Source organism: Erinaceus europaeus, chromosome 9 (assembly GCF_950295315.1).
Source record: "Erinaceus europaeus chromosome 9, mEriEur2.1, whole genome shotgun sequence".
In the NCBI taxonomy this organism is placed as follows: Eukaryota; Metazoa; Chordata; class Mammalia; order Eulipotyphla; family Erinaceidae; genus Erinaceus; species Erinaceus europaeus.
Genome location: NC_080170.1, coordinates 77544120 through 77559346, shown reverse-complemented (window position 1 = coordinate 77559346; position 15227 = coordinate 77544120). Strand labels below are relative to the sequence as shown.

The 15227-nt window shown below is 41.1% G+C and overlaps 1 protein-coding gene across 26 annotated transcripts in view; it reads left to right on the top strand.

Annotated features, from left to right (window-relative positions):
* KALRN (kalirin RhoGEF kinase) overlaps nucleotides 1–15227 on the top strand; it is an 866834-nt gene that overhangs the window by 182821 nt on the left and 668786 nt on the right. The gene's annotated exons all lie outside the window — the stretch shown is intronic.

Genomic DNA, 15227 nt, shown 5'->3' with positions numbered 1-15227 from the left:
TCCTGTCCTGATTCATTGTGGTAGCAGTTTTATTTGCTATTGATTTAACCATTTTTTAAATTGATTTGGTTTTGTATTCTTCTGTTCTGTCATTGTTAAGTTTTTTTTGAGTAAAAGCTACACCAAAGTCTTTTTACAAATGAAATCACAAACTTCAAGAGTACAAGAATAGCGCTGAAACAAAGATTGATGCAGTTCAACCAATGCCAGTTAGACAAACAACACCTCAGTCTAAAGAACAAAACAAAACAAAAGAAAAAACAACCACAAACAAAACCAAATGAAAAGCAAAAAGAAGAGAAGGGAGAAAAGACAAAGCAATCATAGACAATTATGTAAATTTACTGTCTACTATAAATTCTAAAGATAGCAAGAGTAGAAAGGAAAGGGGAAAAGAGAGACAGAGAGAGAAGGAGAGTACACTCCACGTCAGATTTCCTCCACCAAATAATTCACAAATGAGTGACAATGAATTCACAAAACAAAAGGAGGGAGGGAAGAGCAGTGAAAGGAAAGAGTTTTATTTTTTATTTTTTTGAATTAGCTAGGAGGAGGGAGTAATGAGTGTGCAGGCAAGAAGGGGTGAGAAACAAATTCATCCCACAATGGATAACACACCCAGTCTCCTGTCAATGGAGTAAGCAACAATAGTTAATTTTGTTCAATCTGAGGAGGGAAAAGGTACATGAATACATAATAAAAGTAATAATAAAATCAAATAGAGTAGAAATCCCTAAAAGTCAGTCTGCAGCTTGGACCGCTCCAGATTGGCTGCACATAACCTGATCCCCTTACTAAACAAAGTAAAGCAAAGAAAACCAATTTTAGGAAGTATTAAAAACAACAACACCACCAATCTCCAACTAGTCTTTCCCAGGCAGGGCTGAGGCCCTGATTGGTCAGGTACTCAGTCACTCAAATAGATTCTCTAGCCCCCTTCAAAAAGAAAAAGCAAAAAAAAAAAAAAAAGGCTTGGAATGACACCCCTCTCCTGCTGGGCTAGGAATCTTGGCAAAGTAAGTAGCTCCACATGGAGCCTGCTAGGAGTAGCTGGCCAGCCTGTGAGGGCTGATTTTCAGGTGAGGGGGCAGGGTGAATTCAGAAATAGTCAAATCAAACATTTTCCTTCCCTTTGTCCTTTTAGCTTCTGTTTGCAAGCCCAAATATGGGTTATAGGACTCTTTTTTGGTGTCGCCCTGACCAGCTCCCAAGATTCCCAGGTTGAAAGCTGCTTTTTTCCTGGCCTCACATAGGGTGTTGTCACCATCTTGGCTCTGCCTCTCAGTTTTGTTGTTATTAATGACAACACTGGTTAACAAAATTATGAGATATCAGTGGTATAGTTTCACATATTACACAAATGTATACATCTCACTGCACCCACAGTTGAGGGGGGATTTTTAAGATTTATACTTGAAAAAGGGAGAAGACAGGAGGTTGGAACAGGAATACTGGGGAGAAGTCACCACAGTATGCATTTGCATATGGTTTCTATTCCCAATAATATGCATAACCTGGAGGTTTCCAGTCCTAACATAGAAGGAATCTTCTAGGAAAGTGCTTTTAAAAAAAAGGACAAAATTCAAGTCCCTGGCTCCCCACCTGCAGGGGGGGGGGTCACATCACAGGCAGTGAAGCAAGTCTGCAGGTGTCTATCTTACTCTCTAAGAAATAAATCTAATTATAACCGTGTGAAATCGTACTTACTCTAGGAAGCAACTTTTGAATGTCATTGGGAAGTAGCAAAAGGATGAAATGAAGAAGAGAAATGAAATCAGAGGACATTTGGATAGGCAAAGAATTGTGTGAGAGACCAGAAGCTGAAAGAAGCATAGATCTAGGGGGAATGGCACTGTCACTTCTCTAATGAACCCCTACAAGGTCTTTGACTTTGTTTGACATGAAGTCATTTCTCTTCAGGACCCTCCCTGTTATCCTTCCCAGTCAATTCTTTTTTTTATTTTTTATTTTTTTATTTTTAAATTTTTTATTTAAGAAAGGATTAGTGAACAAAAGCATAAGGTAGGAGGGGTACATCTCCACACAATTCCCACCACCCAATCCCCATAACCCACCCCCTCCCATGGTAGCTTTCCCATTCTCTATCCCTCTGGGAGCATGGACCCAGGGTCGTTGAGGGTTGCAGAAGGTAGAAGGTCTGGCTTCTGTAATTGCTTCCCCGCTGAACATGGGCGTTGACTGGTCGGTCCATACCCCCAGTCTGCCTCTCTCTTTCCCTAGTAGGGTGGGTCTCTGGGGAAGCTGAGCTCCAGGACACATTGGTGGGGTCTTCAATCCAGGGAAGCCTAGCCAGCATCCTGGTGGCATCTGGAGCCTGGTGATTGAAAAGAGAGTTAACATATGAAGCCAAACAATTTGTTGAGCAATCCTGGATCCCAAGCTTGGAATAGTGGAGAGGAAGTGTTAGGGAGGTACTCACTGCAAACTCTAGTGTAATCCTGCTTTCAGGTATATATTTTGCAGTAGTTTATGGATACGTGTGCACATAAGCTCTCTCTCACAGAAACTGGTGTATATCTAGGTTATGGGACTTTGTTAGAAAGTGAACTACCTGAGATGAAATTAGAGTGTACTATAAAAGGAAAGGTCTCACCCGAGTAATGAAGCTGAAGGGTTGTCATTCCACACGTGAAGTCTCTGGATACAGTCTGAGGTGAAGCATGTTGAGATGGCAATCGTTGCTTTGGTTAGGTTGTGATCGGCGGATGCAATATTATTTGGTTTGGATTGGGAGATGCATATGGGAAAGTGGGCCCTATCCAAGGGTGCCAGGACTGGGGGAAGTAGGGGCTCTATAGTGAAGATGTGAGGTTCCTGCTGTCTTAGGGTTCAAAAAGACAATCAATAGTTAATATTATTATCACATTATTTGTTAATTGGGTTAACTTTGAAAAGTCCCTTTGTTATGGTTTGCTGTACAGTACCCAGTATCTTGTATATAGCTGTGTTATTGGAAGCTTCTAATCTACTTGGTCTAGGCTTTTGAGAGAGTCCGCATATCAAATACGTAGCCTATATATTAAAAAGATTCAGTTTGTCTTTTGAGAAACTTTGAGACATACAGTTGATTTCCCCCCTCTCATATTAATTAACTACTGATTTATATGTCTACATTTTGCTAGGAGTGTACATAAACACCATTCCCACCACCAAAGGACTGTGACCCATCCCTCCCGCCCACTCCCACCCCACCACTGGCCCAGGAAGCTACATGTCTACCCCTCACCACTGGGTTTTTACTTTGGTGCCCTACTTACAATTTGATCAGGTCCTGCTTTTAGTTTCCCTTTCCGATCTTCTAAGTTAGCTTCTGTTGTGGGATCATCCCATACTCATCTTTATCTTTCTGACTTAGTTCACTTAACATAATTCCTTCTAGCTCTGTCCAAGATGGGTCAGAGAAGGTGGGTTCATTGTTCTTGATAGCTGCATGGTATTCCATTGTGTATATATACCACAGCTTTCTCAGCCACTCATCTGTTGTTGGGCACCTGGGTTGCTTCCAGGTTTTAGCTATTATGAATTGTGCTGCTATGAACATAGGAGTACACACCTCTTTTTGGTTGGGTGTTATGGAGTCCTTGGGGTATAACCCCAGGAGAGGAATTATTGGGTCATATGGAAGGTCCATGTCTAGCCTTCTGAGAGTTTTCCAGACTGCTCTCCACAGAGGCTATACCAATTTACATTCCCACCAGCAATGTAAAAGGGTTCCTCTGTCCCCACATCCTCTCCAGCATTTGTTGCTGCTGTCCTTTTTGATGTATGCCATTCTTACAGGAGTGAGGTGGTATCTTAGTGTTGTCTTAATTTGCATTTCTCTGACAATCAGTGACCTAGAGCAGTTTTTGATATGTTTGTTAGCCTTTTGGATCTCCTCTGTGGTGAATGTTTTGTTCATTTCCTCTGCCCATTTTTGGATGGGGTCATTTGCTTTTTTGCGGCTAAGTTTGCTGAGCTCTTTATATATTTTGGTGATTAGTTTCTTGTCTGATGTCTGGCATGTGAAGATCTTCTCCCATTCTGTGAGGGGTCTCTCTGTTTGTTTAATAGTTTCTTTGGATGTGCAGAAGCTTTTCAATTTGATGTAGTCCCATTGGTTTGTTTCTGCTTTGGTCTTCCTTGCAATTGGGTTTGATTCATCAAAGATGTCCTTGAGGTGTATGTGGGAAAGTGTTTTACCAATGTTTTCCTCTAAGTATTTGATTGTTTCTGGTCTGACATCTAGGTCTTTGATCCATTTGGAGTTGATTTTTGTTTCTGGTTAGATAAAGTGGTTCAATTTCATTCTTCTGCATGTTTCAACCCAGTTTTCCCAGCACCATTTATTGAAGAGAGCCTCCTTTTTCCATTTAATACTTTGGGCCCCCTTATCAAAGATTAGATGCCCATAGGTGTTGGGATTTACTTCTGGCCTTTCAATTCTGTTCCACTGGTCTGTGTGCCTATTTTTGTTCCAGTACCATGCTGTTTTGATGATGATGGCTTTATAATATAGTTTAAGGTCTGGGAGTGTGATGCCTCCTTTTCTGTTTCTTTTCCTTAAGATGGTTTTGGCAATTCTAGGTGTTTTCAGGTTCCAGATAAATGATTGTAGTGTTTGTTCGATTCTCTTAAAGAAGCCTGGTGGAAATTTGATGGGTATTGCATTAAATTTGTATATGGCTCTGGGGAGAATATTCATTTTGATGATATTTATTCTTCCAATCCATGAGCATGGGATATCTTTCCATTTCTTGGTATCAGTTTCTATCTCCTTGAGTAGCGACTCATAGTTTTCAGCATACAAGTCTTTCACTTCTTTGGTCAACTTTATTCCTAGGTATTTGATTGATTTTGCTGAAACAGTAAATGGGAGTGATTTCTGGATGTCTTCTTCTTCAGATTTAGCGTTTGCATAAAGAAATGCCACTGATTTTTGTACATTGATTTTGTAGCCTGATACCTTGCTATATTGCCTAACAACTTCCAGTAATTTTCTACTGGATTCTTTAGGTCTTTCTATGTATACTATCATATCATCTGCAAATAGTGAGAGCTTGACTTCTTCCCTTCTAATCTGTATCCCTTTGATTTCTTTCTCTTGCCTGCTATGGCAAGAACTTCCAATACTATGTTAAAGAGTAACGGTGACAGTGGACAGCCCTGTCTAGTCCCCGATCTGAGGGGGAATGCTTTCAGTTTCTGTCCATTGAGTATGATGTTGGCTGTAGGTTTGCTATATATAGACTCCACTATCTTGAGGAATTTCCCATCTATTCCCATTTTTTGTAGAGTTTTGAGCATGAATGGGTGTTGGATTTTGTCAAAGGCTTTCTCTGTATCTATTGAGATAATCATGTGGTTTTTGGCTTTGCTTTTATTGATGTGATGAATGACATTGATTGATTTATGGATGTTGAACCAGCCTTGCATTCCTGGGATGAATCCCACTTGGTCATGATGAACAATCTTTTTGATGTGTTGCTGTATCCGGTTGGCCAAGATCTTGTTTAATATTTTGGCATCTATGTTCATCAGAGATATTGGTCTGTAGTTTTCCTTTTTTGTTCTGTCCCTATCAGCTTTTGGTATCAGGGTGATGTTGGCTTCATAAAAGGTGGAAGTGAGTATTCCTGTTTCTTCAATCTTATGGAATAGCTTAAGAAGTATGGGTATTAACTGTTTCCTGAAAATTTTGTAGAATTCGTTTGTGAAGCCATCTGGTCCAGGACTTTTGTTGTTGGGGAGATTCTTAATAACGGTTTCAATTTCTTTGTCTGTGATTGGTGCATTTAGATTTTGTAGTTCTTCTTGGTTCAGTTTTGGAAGTGCATAGGTTTCTAGGAATTGTTCCATTTCTTCCAGATTCTCTAGCTTGGTGGCATATAGTTCTTTATAGAAGTTTCACAGAATTCTCTGGATTTCTGTGGTGTCAGTTGTGATATCTCCTGTATCGTTTACAATTCTATTAATTTGAGTCTTCTCTCTTTTTTGTTTGATGAGTCTGGCTAAGAGTTTGTCAATTTTGTTTAATCTTTCAAAGAACCAACATTTGGCTTCATTGATCTTTTGTATGGTTCTTTTATTTTCGATGTTGTTTATTTCTGCTCTAACTTTAGTGATTTCTGTCCTTCTGGTTGCTTTAGGAGTCAATTCTTAACATATCTGTAGGCAGGGTACTTGGAGCATAGTCTTCCATGGAGGCTGGGAGTAGACCAGATCAGCTCTTTAGGCTACCAGATTACTGACAACATGTTCCACTTACCTTTTGCTGATCCCAGTACATGATGACATGAAACAACAACCATCTCATTATGCTTCTGATTTTGTTGCCCAAGAACTCAGGCAGATCATAGTAATAGTGGTTTGTTCTTCTCTGCCTTGTGTAGGGCATCAGTGGTAATTCTACTTAAGACAGCTTTGACAGGAGCATTTGGGCCATGTATTTAAGGCTTCAATTCTGCCTATAGCTGGATTCTCACTCCTTACTCTGCCTTCCTTCACTCCAGCCCAAACATATATTGTATCTGATGGTACTGGAATGGGTAAGTTCGTTTCTTAATTCCATATTGGAGGTTCAGGGAAACAGCTGAGCTAGTTTCCCTGTAGTTTGTCTCCCTCTTGTCCCTCCCTCTCTTCTTTTTTCTTTTTATAACAGAACACTTAGCTTTATTTTAAAGTGGTGTGAGGGTGTTGGTAATGATATGGTGGGATTGAGTCTGGGACTTGGGAGTCTGAGGCATGAAAGTTCTTTTGCTTCTGTAATTGCTTCTCTGTTAGACATGGGTATTGACAGGCCTATCCATATCCCCAGCCTGTTTCTATGTTTCCCTAGTCAGGGAGGGATCTGGGGAGGTGGGGTTCCAGGACACTGGTAAGGTTGTCTGCCCAGGGAAGTCAGGTTCCTGTTATGCTAGCATCTGCAACTTGGTGGCTAAAAGTAGTAAGATCAAAAGCAGAACAAGGGGAGTTGGGCTGTAGCACAGCGGGTTAAGCACAGGTAGTGCAAAGCACAAGGACTGGCATAAGGATCCCAGTTCAAGCCTTGGCTCCCCACCTGCAGGGGAGTCGCTTCACAAACAGGTCTGCAGGTGTCTATCTTTCTCTCCCCCTCTCTGTCTTCCCCTCCTCTCTCCATTTCTCTCTGTCCTAATCCAACAATAATAACTACAACAATAAAGCAACAGGGGCAACAAAAGGGAATAAATAAATAAAATAAAATATTAAAAAATAAGCGGAACAAGGCAGCCGGTGGTAGTGCACCAGGTTTAGCACACATGGCACAAAGCACACAGACCAGTGTAAGGATCCCGGTTCGAGCCCCTGGCTCCCCACCTGTTGGGGGGGGAAGGGTGTCACTTCACAAGCAGTGAAGCAGGTCTGCTTTCTTTCTATCTTTTTTCTTTCTTTTCTATCTTTCTCTCCCCCTCTCTGTCTTCCCCTCCTCCATTTCTTTCTGTCCTATCCAACAAGAACCACAGTAATCACAACAATAATAATAACAACAGCAACAATGAACAACAAGGGCAACAAAAGGGAAGAAATAGCCTCTAGGAGCAGTGGATTTGTAGTGCAGGCACTGAACACCAGAGATAACTCTGGAGACAAAAAAAAAAACAAAAAAAGAGCTCAGCTTCCCCAGAGACACACCCTACTAGGGAAAGAGAGAGGCAGACTGGGGGTATGGACCGACCAGTCAACGCCCATATTCAGCGGGGAAGCAATTACAGAAGCCAGACCTTCTACCTTCTGCAACCCTCAATGACCCTGGGTCCATGCTCCCAGAGGGATAGAGAATGGGAAAGCTATCATGGGAGGGGGTGGGTTATGGAGATTGGGTGGTGGGAATTGTGTGGAGTTATACCCCTCCTACCTTATGGTTTTGTTAATTAATCCTTTCTTAAATAAAATTAAAAAAAAAAAGAAAAAAAAAGGCAGAACAATTTTTTTTTTTAATAATCAGGCACATTGGTGGGGTTGTCTGTCCAGGGAAGTCTGGTCCCATCCTGCTATCATCTGGAACCTGGTGGCTGAAAAGAGAGTTAACATACAAAGCCAAACAAATTGTTGGACAATCCCTGACCTAAAGGCTGGAATAGTGCAGGTGAAGCATTGGGGGGGGGGGGGGGGGGCTCCATTTTGTAGATAGCTAGTAGGCATATTTTAGTTATATTTCAATGGGCCTGTAGCTATACTAGTGGTTTTTTTTTTTTTTTTTTTTTTTTTGCCTGAGCCTGAAATCTGATATGCAGGTGAATCCTAATTATTGTCTGGGGAGATGATGGCATGGCTGGGAAAATGACCAGAAAGCTGGATCAGGGAAGAGAGTAGCTCCCTAATATGGGAAAGGGGTATAAATATTACTGTAAACCCCATCAATTTGATGTGATCTGGGGCCCATAATTAGCTTAGGAGCCTGTGTGACCTCTACATCCCTCTAGATCTGAGCTCACATTCTGTGGCCATGAGTAGGAACATTCCATGCTGCCCTAGTATCAACCTATCTTCCTCAGGGGTAGCATAGAGTATGTTGTCCATCCTCCCTTTGGAGGATGGAACATTCTCTACCATTGTTGATCCAGGTTGAGGGCAAGGTCCTATGGGGGCTCACAAAGGGTCTATTTTGTTGTTCCTGATAGAGATGACTAGAAATAGTGGAAAGAGATTTATTTGAGGTCTAGGCCCATCAAGTTTGTTTGGGAGACTCAGGACTCCCTGATTAGGGCCCCAGCTGGTGGAGTGGCCTGATAGTGACTAAGGAGTCATCGTTAAAGCATGCCAGTCTCTTGCCCTTATTCAGCTTTTGCAGTCCTTGCTTTGCTAAGGTTAGCTTTGGAGTGAGCGAGAGAACTGTAATAGGAAGTAGGTGAGGAGGGTACCTAAGTCTAAGTGGACACTATTTCATTATGAACTTGATACTGACTCACTATCTCTCCTACCCCAGCCTCTCCTTTTATTTCCTGTTTTCAAACCCCTCCTCTTCTCTCTGCTCTCCCCCCATTTTCTTTCTTTTGCTGCCTGGGTTTTTGCTGGAACTCCAATCTTGTATAATTTTATTGCTCCCAGAGGGCTTTCTATTTTTAGATAGAGAGGGGGAGAGAGAGCCATACCATAGCACTAGTCCACTGCTGATGAAACTTACTCTGTGAAGCTATTTCCATGTAGTGACTGGTGACTCAAATCTTACACACTGTAATGTGGTTGTTCTAGTCAGTAAATTTTCTTCAGGTCCCTATTTTTCTTCTCTCTTATGTTCTTCCCACTGGATAGCTTGAGTTTCCTTATGGAATGGGGGAAGACAGATTCCTAGAATATGGTTGATTTTGCCAATGTGTTTCTGCAGAGCAGAAACCATAAGGTCTTAGAAGACCCAGAATTATCTCCTCTATTGCATTTTGTTGGTGAAGTAAGTCATTAAGGCTGGCCCAGTTGCAAAGAAAAAGGAGTTAGATTCTGCCTCCTAATGGGAGATAAGCAATTTATTGTTTTAATCATTCTGGGCACATCAGATTCATATCTCTACATTAGGGGTATGTGACAAGTGATCCTAGGGGCCTGTTGTCATCAGGAAAAATCAGAAGACACTATTATTGAGACTTGACTGTTCACCTGTTATCTGTATTTGTCTTGACTCAAGGGTGTGTAAAATTTTGTTCTCCTAAAATATTGTCAACATGTATGTTTTATTCCTACTGAACTGACCTAGAGTCTACCTCATATTTTGGTCTAATTTTATTCCCTTTATGCTGGTCCTGGATAGTTTGCTTTCAGATCTATCCCCCTGGCCTTTCCTTTCTTTATCTGGTTTGCCAGCCCCTGCACCTATGTTTCCTAGACTCCATAAGAGCTGACTCATAATTTAGTTAGTTTGGTCAGTGGAAGGCTCTGGCAGATAATTGAAATGTGGAACAAAGAGTGGAAGCAGGACTTCTCTCCTGGCGCTCTTTGATTACTATGCTTTCTGTGAGAGAGATGAGGCTTAGTCCTCCTGGTTCCAGACTCCTAGGCTGCCCCTAGATCCTGGTGATCTTTGGGTTTCCCCATCCATCCCATCTAGCTTCTTAGGTCTTCTCTTACTTTCTGCATTGAATATTTCCTGCATTGAATTCCTTCCATTTTTAATGTCTAGAGTCATTTTTATTTGTCTGGTTGAACCCAGAATTATATTCTTTTGATATTTCTTCCCAATTTAAGTAACTATAGACACACCTCTCTACTCTCAAGGTTACACCCACTTACTCCTCCATAAATAGAATCCAATTTAATGTTCATTCTGGAATTTCTTTAAAGTGCAATTTTTGGCATTTCCAAAAGAAAGACAGAAATAAAAATGGAAAAAAATAGCAATATTTCCTGATCCCACCTCTGAAACCTTTGGTCTATTTCCTTCCAGTCTTTATCTTCTCTTTTATTTTCATATATTTTTTCAATATTTAATGCATTTTTCATAGTTGAGTTCACACAGTATATCTTTTTTTTAACTATTTATTTATTCCCTTTTGTTGCCCTAGTTTTATTTTTGTAGTTATTATTGTTGTCGTTGTTGTTGGATAGGACAGAGAGAAATGGAGAGAGGAGGGGAAGACAGGAAGAGGGTGAGAAAGACACCTACAGATCTGCTTCACTGCCTTTGATGCAACTCCCCTGTAGGTGGGGAGCTGGGGGCTCAAACTGGGATCCTCATGCGGGTCCTTGTGCTTTGCGCCATGTGCACTTAACCCGATGCACTACTGCCTGATTCCCAGTATCTTTTTTTTTGTGTGTGTGTGTGTGTATCCAGTCTCTTAGCTTGACATTCATCATAAGCATTTTCCCATTTCTTTAGAACTCTTTATAAGTGCCACTTTTAACTTGTGAAAGGGACCAAAGAGGCAAAACTAGGGAGAATCCTGACTTGAAATTTTGTACTTCTAGAAGAGGATGCCAACTGGGTTTGCATCTTTATCCCCTAAATGAGCTGTTTAGTAGCCCTTTACTTACAGTGCAAATGCATTGAAATGAGAGAAAAAAAATTGTCTTCTTTCACTCCATAAACCAGGAGCAGGGCTTGCTTACAAAGCCATGAGTACATAGAGAATAACTTTTAGAGATCAATAGAAGATGTTAAAAAAAAAAAACCAAAAAAACAGTGACTTAGTGGAGTACATGAGACTATATACATAATTAAAGAGCAGAAGATTGGCTATCATAGGAAATCTCTTCCTGTGATGTCATCTTTATTGTGAATCAAGCATGGGTGTGACTCAGAAAGACCTGCAGGAGATGAAGAAGCTCCCTCAGCGGTGGGTAGCCATAATCTTATGGCTAATGGAGTCATGCATACCTGGGTCATTCTGCCACTCTACTAACTGTGTGATGATAAAGAAGTTGGGAGCTTCCTGAATACTTTGTTCCTTGATGGTAATGATATTATGACCTACTTCATAGGATGAAATTTAGTATTCCTTTTTTAAAATACAGAGCTCTTTTTTCATATTTAATTATTTATTTTCCCTTTTGTTGCCCTTGTTGTTGTAGTTATTATTGTTGTTATTGATGTCACTGTTGGATTGGACAGAGAGAAACGGAGAGAGGACGGGTAGACAGAGGGGGAGAGAAAGACCTGCTTCACCACCTGTGAAGTGACTCCCCTGCAGGTTTGGAGCCGGGGGCTTGAACCAGGATCCTTACGCCAGTTCTTGTGCTTTGCGCCACGTGCGCTTAGTCCACTGAGCTACTGCCCGACTCCCCAGAAATTTAGTATTCTAAAGAGTTACAACCTTATTTATTCACACCAGGATTAAAACTTTCAAGAGAACGTGGAAACAATCATCATGCAAACACCTGTTATGATGGTCACTTTTAGTTAAGACTTCATATTACTGAAGGCATAGATCGACTGCTTTACAAGAATGGGAGGAGATTGTGTGTGGATTGCATTTGAAGATGGATGTATGTTCTGCTGCAACTGAATTCAAGGGGTACTAGGTCTCCCTTCAATGTCCTGTTTGCCAGGGACTTCCAGTTTGTTGATCAGTGTTGCTTCTCAGATTTCAGTTTAATCTGTAACTCCATGGGAGGAGGGTTGTGTGTTGAGAGCATATTTGCTATGGGCATGTGTTTGAGGAACCTGAGCTGGTAGAATTATCATTGAGAGTAGGTAGTGATAGTAGGGTGTGGGAGTGACAAGCATGAAAACATGTGCATATGGTTATTGCAAACTACTGCAAATGTCTGTGGACTTCAAGTGCCTATGGAATCTGTTTGAAAAGTTGTTTTATTATTACTATTAGAGTAGGCATGGGAGAGGAGAATTAATGAGGAGATTAAGACTTAGGGAGAGACCATATAACACACCCTTGAGGTATGTAAGAAAGTATGTAAGAAAATGTTAGCTAACTTCTCTTCTGGAGCTTTACCTATTTTCCAGATTTCATAGAGTCTCATTATTTTCTCCAGGCTCTTCCAACTTGCTCAAGATTTCTTATCTCATCCTTGAGATGCTGCTTGCTGTACACCCAGAGGCTACTAAGCTCCTCTCTTGTAAGGGTAAATTTGGTAGTGCATGTAGAATTGCTTTGTCAGTGCAGGTAGGGGACTCATGAGGAGAGGAGCAGGCCCTGACTTTCCTAGAGCCCCAACAGATCATGTCAACATTTCCACTGCCTCCTCATGTGCATCTCTGTGTAGGTAAGTTGGGAAGATGTAAAATATGGTTGGCTCCTTCTTTCCAAGGGCCATATAGAGTCACTGGCATTGTTCAATGTGCCTTGAATGGGAAGACATTAAATTATAGATCTTCAACAGATTGCTATCCCTGGATGCATATTTTTGGGCACAGAATTAACTCCACAAGGGCCTCTTTTTGCTTCCACTCTCATCTACCTCTTGACAACCATTGTTTGGATAACAATGAGGAACCAGGAACCAAGTTTAGCTGTGAGCATGGGGTACTTTGTCCAAGCTTCAGCACAAAAGGACAGCTGTGGGAGCATGTGAAGACCTGCCTACCTGCCTATCCCCAATCTAATTTCATATACTTGCTTGAAATTCAGTGCACACTCATGCATTCCTATAGTTGTTTCTGTTCTTATAGAAAAAGTGCTCTTTTGCTTTGGGAGGAGACAGAATTCCCCAGAGGGAGGAATTAGAAACTTGTCTTACAAGGTTTGTTTGTACCTCCCCCCCCCCAGCTGAGTATTCCTCCATTCTGAACAATAAATGTGAAAAGTTAGAGTAATTTCCATGTCTCCTTTGAGACATTCTAGCTGAGAGCCACTAGAATTGTCCTTCAGTGATATCTGCACAATACACCATGTAGTTCTCCCTCAATTTGTATGGCCCTGATTTATGCATTTAATTCTTGGTCTATATGAGGTTATATATCTCAGATGAGAAAGTCTGCAAATGAGGTCATTTCCAGGTCCTTTCCATCTTAGTCAGAAGTAGAGAATCTTTTTTCTGCCAAGGGCTACTTGGATATTTGTACTATCATTGAGAGGTCATAAAAATTACCAACTGCCCTTAATTTTGTTATGAAAAAAAGCTCTTAGATTTATTGAATTTCGAGTCTTGCTTGAAGTTGCCTTAACAGAACCAGATCAAATGATTTTGTAGGCCATATACAACTCCTGGGTCCCCTTCCCCTGACCAGTTACATATGTGAAGGGCTCTGAATGAAGAAGATAAGCTCTGACCACAAGAGATAGTGCTATGTGGTTGTTGATAATATTGGGGCTACTCTGTCTTTCCTAGACTGGAGAATCTATAAATTCCAGCGTCTTGACTGAAAACAAGAAAAATTGGCAGGTTAGAGCAGGGCAGCAGTAGGCATTTTCTTTTTTCTTTTTTCTTTATAAAAAGGAAACACAAAAAACATAAGAGGGGTACAACTCCACACAATTCCCACCACCAGAATTCCCTATCCCATCTCCTCCCCTGGTAGCTCTCCTATTCTTTATCCCTCTGGGAGTATGGACCCAGGGTCATTATGGGGTGCATAATGTAGAAGGTCTGGCTTCTGTAATTGCTTCCCCGCTGAACATGGGAGTTGGCAGGTTGATCCATACTCCCAGGCAGCAGCAGGGAGTTTTCTATAAGTTCAAGTTAAAGACAGTTCTCAGGAGCACATTCCCTTAGAACCTTTTTGACTGTTGGTCTTTCTTTCTGATGTCAAAAATAATTTTCTATTCTCCTTAACTATTAATTTTTTAATCTTTCCCTTTTTTTTGGTTTTTTCTAACTCTTTTTTAAAAGTTTTTTTTTTAAATCTTTGTTTATTGAATAGAGACAGCCAGAAATTGAGAGAGAAGGGGGAGATAGAGCGGAAGAAAGAGAGACACCTGCAGCCCTGCTTCACCACTCACAAAGCTTTCCCTCTGTAGGTGGGGACTAGGGGCTTGAACCCAGGTTCTTGCACTATGTGACAGTGCACTCAACCAGGTGCGCCATCACCCAGCCTCTGAATTTTTATTTTCTTAGTCATCTGAACATACACAAATTTGAGACAGGAGGGGACGTTGAGGGTCAGGGAAGATAGCCATCTAAGGACCTGCTTCACCATTTGTAAATTGCTCCCCATGCAGGTGAGGAGCAGGGGTTCAAACCTGGACCCTTGCACATGGCAACATGTGCACTTAACTGGATGTGGCACCACTGGACATGTCTACAGATCATTTTTAATGACTCAGTAGTGTTCTGTCTCACAAAGGCATGTTGGTACAGTCAACAAAAATACTGCTAGCTCACATTTATTGCATCTTTTTTGGCTACACAGTTATCTAGGAATATCAAGTACTGTGTTAAGTAGCAATATCAGAAGGCAGGTACTGTTGTTATACCCATTTATATGTGAGGACATTAAGGTTTAAGGACATTAAGTAATTTTCAAAAGATCACAAAACTTGTTAGTGCCAGGATTTAACTAGACAGTCTATTTCAGGCCTTACATACCTAACAATTAGATTATGCTACCACTTATAAACCATGGATCACTGTGTAAAGTAGTTTAACCTCTCTGAACTCTTTATCTACAAAAGAAGGGGGGTAGGTTATCCCAGCCTTAGAAAATTGATGGCACTTAGTGACAACACTTATTGACATCACTGGTCACTTCCATTAGGAACATCAGCATAAGCCCTCTTTTGGGCCTTCCCAGGACCTTGCTATAAAGCAGCAATGGTAGAGACTGCTTTAGTCTCTGAAGGGAGTCTGGGTTATCCTGCCCTGCCACTCGAGGTCCTGAA